The following is a 9,124-nucleotide window of genomic DNA, read 5'->3' as shown; positions in this document are numbered from 1 at the left end:
ATACTAACTATTACTACGATACTATCCCACTGATTAGTGTACACATAATAACTCTTACCCCCGAGTGGCTCCTGGGCCTTGATAAGTGGTGAGCCCCATGAAAAAAAAATCATCGTCCTACACCCATTAGTTTTCGCTCCTCTCTTTTCTTTTCACATATCACCTATCGATATTAATCTTTGGGTGAAGAGCTCCATTTATTTTCATCGTTTTCCTTATTTTCCTGTCCATATCTCTCAATTCATTTTCTTTTCATTAAATAATACCCGCCTCATATCGAAATACAGCTACAGTTCATGTTTTTACTGTGGATATTTTGTTTCTCTCATTCAATCTTGACCTAAGAACAAACCGTAGTCTTTTTTGTATTATTTCCTATTATTTCTTTCATTTCAGTTTCTTTTATTTTATCTAATTCCACAATTCCAAAGTACCTGTATCCTTCTTCTTCAACTTCTTTTATAATTTCCACATTCAAAAATGTTATTCCTTTACTGTCAAAAACTTTTCCTCTTTTCCATTTCAAGGCACCACACTTCTTCATGCCAAATTGCATACATAGGTAATTACTAGACGTTTTGAACAGTCCGTACAATCGTATTTAGCTGATATTTGTTCTTTGCATGCAACTTTAATCATCCATAAATAATAAATAGTTTACGCGGTACTTCTTCTTGACCTACTCATAACACACATTTACTTTTCCTAATAAGAACACCAAGGATACCATAATTAAAACAAACAAAAATGGTACCCCCCTGAAAAATCCCTCTCTTCATATGAACTTCCCCAAGATTTTCTCTATTTGATGTTAATGACACTTTTATTTGATGTTAATGACACTTTTATTTGATGTTAATGACACTTTTATTTGATGTAAATGACACTTTTCCTTTTTTTCATGCTTCTTTAAAGAAATCTCGCCCATTCGCCGCTATTCAAAATATTTCTATTCATTCCTTAAACCAGCTATGTGGAACCAGATCATATGCTATACGTGATATGCATAGATTTGTGGATCTTCTCTTACAATCCCAAAATATTGTCCTATCAATAAGAAACTGATCCTTGGTCCCTCTACTATATCGTCTACATCCCTTTTATTCTTAGTCAAGAGACTAATCGAAGGAGTAAAAGGCAAAAAACTTGAGGCAGCCATACTCTTTGTAGATTCCTCCAAAGCGATCGACTCTGTACAGAGAGAAAAATTGCCAGCATCCTTAATGCATATGGCATTTCAAACGAAGGCATTAACACTATCATGATGCTGTACAAATACACTTGAGCAATAGTCAGATCGCCAGATGGTGACACTGAATTCAATAACATTCGCGCCGGGGTTCTTCAAGAACACACTCGAGCCCCTTTTCTTTCATTGTCTATCTTAACTGTGTACTTCGTACCTCTGATTATATACACAGCACACTGATTTCATCTTAAATGAATCCAGAAGCAGACGCCATCCATCAGCACACATAACTGACGCAGATTAAGCGAACGATATTGATTTGTTCGTGAATAATGCTGCCGATGCACAAACGCTGTTACGTTAGCTAGAAAAAGGCTGCAAATGACATTGGTCTTTACGTTACATCAAGTTTCCCCAGATGTCACGTACTCTCTACCTCCTTCAATAACCATTCGCAAATGAAAATTCATTATCGCAGCAAGTATTTGGTGTGGTGTCAGTTAATGCCTCAGTTACAATACTTTATTTTATTTTATTTTATTTTGTGGGGTTGAGGGGGAGTTAACTTACGATTAAACGATTTCAGTTTTCTTGGTTCTGTATCTTTTGTTTTATTTCTGTTGCAGTTTCCGGGTAGCGTTTGTGTCTCTGCATTAAAGGGTTTTTCTTAATATTTCATCTGTTTTCATTATTGTTCTCTGTTGTATCTTATCAGTCACTCCCTCACCCAATTCCACTTTCTTCTATTCTTTTTTCAAACTTTTTCGTGGGTGTTCCTTATGCCCCTTCGATTATTGGTGTTATCTTGACTTTCTACACGTTCCATATTCCGTTTGTAGCTCTCTGGCCAGTTTCCTGTATTTGCTTCGCTTTTCCGTCTTCTTGATATTCACGTCGTGGTTTGCTGGTATGGCGAAAAATAATCTGGCAATGCTTTTCCTTTTTGTTAACTATTATGACATCCGGTCTTATTGCTTGGATGTGTTAAGTTTCCTGGCTTTCTAGTCGAAATGCCTCAGTTTGCTTTTGGTTCAGCCTATGAATATTACTAGTGATACTGTACCATGTATTTATACATTTTATTAGATTCCTACTATATAGTTTAGTTTCTAGAAGTTTTCTTGTTCTTCTTATTAATTACGAATTTTCTCTTTCTAGTTTGTTGATTTGATGGTGTCTGCTTTGTTTTTTCGGGAGTGTTTCTAGTGTTCGTACTATTATTGGTGTTATCTGGACTTTCTTAATCTTCCAAATCTCTTTGAGCTCTCTAGAACGTTTCACGTATTTGTTCCGCTTTTCTGTCTCCTTGATATTCAATTTTTAGTCTGTTGGAACGGCAAAATCTACGATTTGTCAGGACATTACATTCTTGTTAACTATTATGACATATGGTCTTTTTTCTTGGTTGAGTTAATCTGTTTGTATATCTATGTACCATAGGATTTGATGATTTTCGTTTTGAAATATTGCTGCCGGTTTGTCTTCGTACCATTTGTCAGCATGTTGAAGATAAATTTGTCTGTATAATTCCCAGTGTAATGCCTTCCCCACTTGATCGTGTCTATATATTTTTTTCTTTATGGTGTAGTTTTCTGCATTCGCGTATTATGTTGTTTATCATTTCCTCTCTTTGCCTACAGAATCTACATTTTTTTTCTTGTGTCATGTTGATACGTGCTTTGGTGTGGTTTGGTTTCGTCGCGTTATCTTGCGCACATCTTATAAGGGAAGTAGTTTCTCTCTTTAGGTTTCCTTTTTGTAGCCATGTGCAAGTATTTTCGTTATTCGTATCCTCCGTCATCCTTACTAATCGTCCGTGTAACTGTTCCTCTTCTATCTTTTTTTTTTACTCGTGTTATATATTGTCTCCCCTTTTGTCTGTTTTGCTCGCTTTTTCTTAAGTATCTCTTGCTGCAGTAATTATTCTTTTTTCTTTTTTTCTTTTTTTTTACAAAGGAGTCACCACTTATCAAGGCCCGGAGAGTTAATGAGCGTACAGTGATCAGTATGAACATGTAATAGTAATCGTTAAGATTGAATTACTTAAGAGGACAGCTCATTAAGAAATGTTTCTGTTGGGCTTGAAGACGACCATATTGTAGTACGCTGGGAAGCAGGAAAACGAAGAGAGTTCCACAGGCGTGCAGTTCTAAGAAAGAAGGTTTGTTGATGGAATTATGGTTTAGGCTTAGGCACAGATAAAGAGTGGGGGGAATTATTGGAAGTGGTACTAATGTGTATCCAGATTGGCTCTTGCTTATCTTTAAGGGGCATTATGACTATCATGAACAGTAGTGGTGATAAGGAATTCCCGTTGATGATACCTTTCTATTTAATCTCAGTTATGTATTGTCAGTAAGCTCTTAGTTCAAGTCTCCATGCTCTCATTGCATTTTCAACCAAATTGACAATCTAGCTTGGCGTTTTGTACGTTCTCCTTATTCTATTATTAATGCTTGATGGATTCTGTCTTAGGATTGCCATGGCTACGTGCTTTTTTAAATTATTTACTTTCTCCATGATCTTTTGGTATTTTTGATCTATGTATAGTTGGTCACGTGTTCCTCTTTTCCCTTTTTGGCATTCTTTTTGTTTCTCAGGGAGTAGTCTGCGATTACGAAAGTATTTATTATTATTATCATTATTATTATTATTAGTAGTATCATTATTATTAACATCATCATTATTATTATTATTATTATTATTATCATCATTATTATTATTATTATTATTATTATCATTATTATCATCATCATTATTATTATTATCATTATCATCATTATTATTATCATTATTATTATCATTATTATCATCATTATCATCATTATTATTATCATTATTATTATCATTATTATTATCATCATTATTATTATTATTATTATCATTATTATTATCATCATCATCATCATTATTATTATCATTATTATTATTGGCTCACACGGAGCTTTCATACAGGTCATCAAAGATCTCTCCTTGAAAACAGCCTGCCGTGTTTCCTGGAAGCTAAGTTACAACAAGTCTCCCAGGTTTCCAGTACTCAACCTCTTTCGATAACATTTGCAAATAAATTTACATTATCGCAACAGCTTTTTTCTATTGATCTCTCGTTGGTCTTCACTGGAATTTGCGTGGCAGTAAGTCTTCCCAAGGCCCCAGTTCTCTTCGCAATTATCTGGCAGAGGTCTGGTCAGTTCCTCGATCTTTGGTTCCTCCTTGACTCTATTTGGTTATTTGGTCTCACTCTTTATTTTTTTGGGGGGGGGGGGGCAGTGATGTGGCAATGGGAGGATGGGGTTGAGTTAGAGAACTTATAGATATACGGCTTTAGTGTTCTTGGTTCGATGTAGTGATTCATGTTTTGCCTTTGCAGCAGTTTGTTTGGCCCACACTTGTTGCTTCTGTGTGTTAATTTCCACATTCAAGAGTTTTCTTAATATTTCAACTGTTTTCATTATTGTTGTTCGTTGTATTTTTCCAGTCATTCCTTTTATTCCAATTTCTCACATTCTTTTTTTCAAAAAATTTTGGGATTATTCCTAGTGCTCCTACTGTTATAGGTATTATTTTGATTTTTATTTTCCATATCCATTTCAGCTCTCTGGCTAGCTCTGTGCACTTGTTCCGTTTCTCCTTTTCTTTGATATTCAACCCTGTGGTCAGCTGGAACAGCAAAGTCTACGATTTGACAGGACTTTTTTTTCTTGTTAATTATTATTACATCCAGTCTTCTTGCTTAGGTGGGTTTATCAGCTTGTATGTCCATGTCCCATAGGACTTTGTGATTCTCCTTTTCAAGTACTGTTGCCGACTTATGTTTGTACAACTTGTCTGTGTGTTCGAGATGCAGTTGTTTATTATTATTATTATTATTATTATTATTATTATTATTATTATTTATTGCCATCATCATCATCATCATCATCATGATTCAGTGGCAGACAAAGTGTCTCTTCTGATTACAACGCAAGCCAGTGTCTTATATTCCGCCCGCATCTTTCATACAATGTAACACTGGAGTCAGAAGTAATAAATACGATTGGTGCCAGATAGTCACAATATAACATAAACGTATAATTGTGAGTCACTTACTTATCAAGGCCCGAAGGACACTCGAGGATAATGGTTAATGAATGTAAGGTAGTAGTCTAGTAATCGTTAATGGTATAAGTTGGATGGAATTTGATTATTAAAGGGGACGGTTCAACAAGAACTTGTTTACATTAGACTTAAAGGCTACAATATGGTAGTCGGTCGAAAAGCAGACCAGCGAAACAGTGTTCCACGAGTAGGCAGTTCTAGTAAAGAAGCATTGTTGATGGAATCTACGTTTAGATTTAGGCACAGACAAAGGGTGGACGAAATTATTGATAGTAGTTTCAGCTAGACAAGCAGTATTCTGCATTATGTATTTTCCTAATTCTTTTTGGGGTGTCATTTACACAGCTATCTATGCAGACCAGTCCCTTTTGCCGTTTTATCTTTTTTACATAGAGTCGGTCAGCATCATCCTTTTGATGCAGTGCATTGTTCATAGTCATGAGTTTTCTGCTTTTCTGGTCCAATTGCCCCAGTTCTTCTATGGTCTAACCTATAAACGGCTCGCAGTATCTTACTAGTAACACTGCCTATGCATTTATACCTTCTATAAGATTTCTAGTATATAGTTCAGTTTCGAGAAAGTCTATTGTCCTATAATGAATAGTAGTGGTGATAGGGAATTCCCGCTGAAAGTACCTTTCTATTTAATCTCAGTTATGTATTTTCAAGTCTCCATGTTCTCATTGCATTTTCAACCAAATTGACCATCTAGCTTTGTATTTTGTACGTTCTACGTAATCTATTATTAATACTTGATGGATTCTGTGTTACGACTTTTTTTTTTTTGTAGTCGATCCACGCAATTGTTACATGCTTTTTAAATTATTTACTTTCTTCATCATCTTTTGGTATTTTTGGTCTATGTATAGTTGGTCACGTGTTCCTCTTTTTATTTTTGGGCATCCTTTTTGTTCCTCGGGGAGTAGTCCGTGATTACAAAAGTATTTATTATTTTATTATTATTTTATTACTATCATTATTTGTTGTTGTTGTTGTTGTTGTTCTTCTTCTTCTTCTTCTTCTCATCATCATCATCATTATCACTATCATTCAGCGGCAGACAAAGTATATTTTCCGATTACAACGCAAGCCAGTGTCTTGTACCACGTCCGCCCCTCTCATACAATATAACACTGGTGTCAGAAGTATTTAATACGATTGATGCCAGATAGTCACCATATAACATAAATGTATAATTCAATAATCAACGTCTACAGCTTTTAGCAACTACCATTCATCCTTTATGACGTCCACTGATTTTGGCGGCTACCATTCATTTTTGTGAATTTTAACAGCTATCATTTTTTTTTACTTGGGAGTCACTTACTTATCAAGGCCCGAAGGACACTCGAGGATAATAGTTAATGAATGTAAGGTAGTAGTCTAGTAATCGTTAATGGTATAAGTTGGATGGAATTTGATTATTAAAGGGGGCGGTTCAACAAGAACTTATTTGCATTAGACTTGTACCATAGGATTTGATGATTTTCGTTTTGAAGTATTGCTGCCGGTTTGTCCTCGTACCATTTGTCAGTGTGTTCAAGATAAATTTGTCTGCATAATTCCCAGTGTAATGCCTTCCCCACTTGATCGTGTCTATATTTTTTTCTTTATGGTGTAGTTTTCTGCATTCGCGTATTATGTTGTTTATTATTTCCTTTCTTTGTCTACAGAATCTACATTTTTTCTTGTGTCATGTTGATACATGCTTTGATGTGGTTTTGTTTTCATCGCGTTATCTTGCGCACATCTTATAAGGGAAGTAGTTTCTCTCTTTAGGTTTCCTTTTTGTAGCCATGTGCAAGTATATTTTTATTCGTGTTATATATTGTCTCTCTCTTTGTCTGTCTTGTTCGTTTTTTCTTAAGTATCTCTTGCTGCAGTAATTATTCTTTTGTTTTTACAAAGGAGTCACCACTTATCAAGGCCCGGAGGCCACTCATTGATAAGCGTTAATGAGTGTACAGTCATAGTAATCGTTAGTAATGGAAATTTAGTAAATTGGGATTACTTAAAAGGAAGGCTCATCTAGAACTTGTTTAAGTTGAAGACGACCATATTGTAGTCAGTTGGGAAGCAGTAAAACGGAAGAGAGTGTGGCCAAAACTTGTGGGAACGCAGGATTACCTCTTAAACGGCCTCGGTTTGCGCTTTGCCGACGCAGCGTCATGATGCTAAAAGGGTTCAAGCTGGCGCCATCGGCCTTATATAACAATGTAGTCTCGCAGAATCTCGTGTGCTCTTGCACATATATGAAAATATGCAAATTTGGAGGACTCTGTCTTTTATAAAAACAGGGCAATGGAACAGATGGGAGAGTTGTGAAAACGAGTCTACGGAAGTACCGACGGACGTCGCTGCTGCATTAAGCTGAAGTTTTGTGTACTCTCTTTTTTCTTAGCAACAACAAGCTATTTCAACATACATTTTTTACCATGGACAGATTCGACCTGAAGCTGATACCACGAACAATAACAATCTCTCTTACAACATCTTTCTCTCAGCAACATCTTTCAATCTCTCTAAGACTCTAAGACTCTAAGACTCACTCTTAATAAGAAAATATATATATAACAGGACACTCGAGGATAATGGTTAATGAATGTAAGGTAGTAGTCTAGTAATCATTAATGGTATAAGTTGGATGGAATTTGATCATTAGACTTAAAGGCTGCAATATGGTAAAAGCAGGCCAGCGAAACAGTGTTCCACAGGCGAGCAGTTCTAGTAAAGGAGCATTGTTCATGGAATCTACGTTTAGATTTAGGCACAGATACAGAGTTGGAGGAAATTGTTGATCGCGGATATACCCAGTCGAATGTTTTGGGTTTTTTTCTGAATGTCTGGCAAGGAGATAACATAGAGCACTTCTCATGAAAATAACAATAGAGCAGAGACAGGCTCGTAACGTCGCTTCTACGTGAAAGAGACCAGGGGAGGAGAAAAGCATTACCTGCTAGATTTCAAAACCGATTTTGAATTCTATCACGGCAGCTCCTGCCCAGATATAGCAACGGTACTCCATTTTAGGACGGGTTTGGCTCTTATACAGATCTCTTTTTCCGATAGAGGATTGTATCAGCAGTGAGGTATGTATTGGAGCAGTAGAATGATCAAACCATTTTTCCGACCATCTTGGCAACAGATTTTATGTATGTGTTACATTACAAATCTAGAGTGATGGTCAACCCCTAGCGCTTGTCAAGACATGTTACTTCCTCAATATGAAAGCCATTCTTTTCAATTTGAGCCTGATGGGAGTCAGGGCGATTATAATGAAAACAGATAAGCTTGGTTTTTACTGCATTACAATTAACTAGCCACTTTTTCCCCAATTGCACCACGTGCTAAAGATCAGAAGAGAGAAAATCAGAAAGACATACGTCATCGCTAGCCTTAAATTTTTTGCCATGGATCATGGTGTCATCTACAAATCATCTAAAAATGTGATTAGAGAGATCATTGATTAAGACCAGAAAGAGAGTTGGGCGCAAAATGGAATCTGAGGGACGCCAGCGTTGATATTATGAGTTTCTGATTTCTACCAAATTAAGCATTAAAGTAAATTCACTATATTTGATTCCAAATTTTTATTCATACTATTGCTCTATCTCGCATATTGAGCTTTTTCATTTGATTGGGGTTGTCTTAGACATATTGATACTAATATTAAGTTGACCTGAAAGTTTGTAAACACTTAGGAAAAAAATGAAATTTTACTTGCAAAGTAAAAACACAAGGCAACAAGTAGTCCTCAAAATAAAGATTTTGTAAGACTTTCTGTCATCAGTCTGCAAGCTTTCGAATCTGGTCAAAGTACCACTCAGCCAGCTTCGA

Source organism: Euprymna scolopes, chromosome 5 (genome assembly GCF_053919585.1).
Source record: "Euprymna scolopes isolate OS-2025 chromosome 5, ASM5391958v1, whole genome shotgun sequence".
NCBI lineage: Eukaryota > Metazoa > Mollusca > Cephalopoda > Sepiida > Sepiolidae > Euprymna > Euprymna scolopes.
This window is presented reverse-complemented; position numbering follows the sequence as displayed.